The sequence below is a fragment of the Pelecanus crispus genome, chromosome Z (genome assembly GCF_030463565.1).
Source record: "Pelecanus crispus isolate bPelCri1 chromosome Z, bPelCri1.pri, whole genome shotgun sequence".
NCBI classification, from domain to species: domain Eukaryota; kingdom Metazoa; phylum Chordata; class Aves; order Pelecaniformes; family Pelecanidae; genus Pelecanus; species Pelecanus crispus.
This window is the reverse complement of record NC_134676.1, coordinates 32309876-32311772: the sequence shown is the minus strand read 5'-3', so window position 1 is coordinate 32311772 and position 1897 is coordinate 32309876.

Sequence of the window (1897 nt, the reverse complement as noted above, 5' to 3'; positions counted from 1 at the left end):
AAGTCACAGGCATTTTCAAAAATCACAAAAAAAAGATCAAGTTCTTTGAAAGACTTGAAGTAAAAAATGTTAGGCAATTTTCCACAATAGAAAAAAAATTTGGTTTTTCCTTACTTTTTTCCTATTTTTGCTCTGCTGTTGAAAAAAGGGAAAGGAGGAAAAATGCGAAGACAGCCTCTTCTCAGACTTTTTTCCCCAAAAAGTGACCTTTGCAAAAATGTATGCATTTAGAAAATTAGTAAATACTAACAACATGAATCACTTGCAGGTCAAGACATTAGCAGATATAAGTATTTGAAAATGATACTCACTACATCTGAATCTTGATCTCGAAGACTCTGGAAAAAGATGATTAATTCTTGTTGTGAGGTGAGATGTCAAATTCCACTATGAGGTGGCATTTGAGGTGCTGTATGTTCTCACAGACTGGTGTTGGAGACTCTAATGAGACCCTCGTTAGCACCAAAAGAATCCTGGGAATCCTATCCGATAGTTGTATCGCTGTTTGAAGAGCCAACTGACAGCGCATATTTTTGTCTCAATGCTTTTTTAATTATGAAAATTCAATTTCTTTGGATTTCGAAGTCAGCCTTTAATTATGGATGATGATGCCATGAAAACGTGATGAAAGGCAGAGTAAGACAAGAAGCCTAAGTGTCAAACGCATTTAATTCCTTTCTTTGCTAATTTATACTTGGACATTGTTGCATCATGCCCGAGTTGTGAACCTGCCAGGGCCTGTGTGTACGTTTAACGTGGAGAATAGTTCCTGGAAGTTTCTTGGGACAGTTTGTATGCACACAAGAAAAAAACCCCAAAAACCCAAACAAGCCCAAACCAACCAAAAAAACTCCAGACCAAGAGAAAACAGGAGGAAAATGACAATGCTGCCCACTGCAGGGCTGGCCCTCCCCATCCAGCGCGTCTGTAATGCCCAGCCGCGCTGCAAGAACCAGCACGAAACCCATCGCCCCTTCACACGTTTGCGTTCCGAAGCTGCCTGAAACCCCTGACGCCATTTCAACGCCACGATACTCCGCGGTTAGAAACACACGTGGTACCAGCCCCGCTTGAGCGGAACCGCATTTTTTTTCAGGCTGCTGGAGGATTTAGGGCGTTCACTTGAAATTAAAAATCGAATACAAAAGGGCAAAGCGTTCCTGGTTACGACAGCAAAGCAGCGGCCCAGGCCCATACAACCGGTGCCGCTGCCTCACGGACGTTTCAAATGGCGGGCGGGCGGCCGCCGCTCTCCTTCAGGGAGCACCGCCGGGTCGGGCCGCGCCCTGCCCGGCAACGGCAACGGCAACGGCAACGGCAACGGCAACGGCAACGGCAACGGCAACGGCAACGGCAACGGCAACGGCAGTCGCAGAGCGAGGGCGGCGGGCAGGCCGGCGCCGGCCCTTTAACGCCCGCCCGGCTCCGCCGGCGCCGGCCAATCGCCGTCGGCGGACAGCGCGGGCGGGGCGGCCGGGGACCTTCCGCGGAGCCGCCCGCCGCCGTCGCCCTCCGCCCGCGGCCGATCGGTGCCCTTCCCGGAGGCGAGTGAGGTGAGGCGGGGCCGGGGCGGGCCGCGGGCCTCCGCCTGGCCGCCGGGAGCGCGGCGGGGGCCGCCCGCCGGCACGGAGGCGGCCGCGGCTGGCGCAGGCCTGCCGGGCGGGAAGGGGCGGCCCGCGCAGCCGAGGCGGGCGCCGAGCGCCCGCGGGAGCGGTCGGTGCCCCTGGTGCGGTCCGGGCCGCCCAGCGCGCTACGCCGCGGCCTGCCCCCCCGCCCCCGTCCTGGGACAGGCTCCTCCCGGGGGCGGGCGAGGCCGAGCAGGGCCGCCCGCGGTACCGCCCGCGCTGCCCGCCGCGCCGGCCTCAGCTGCCTCGTCTCTTTTGCACTGCAGGGCACG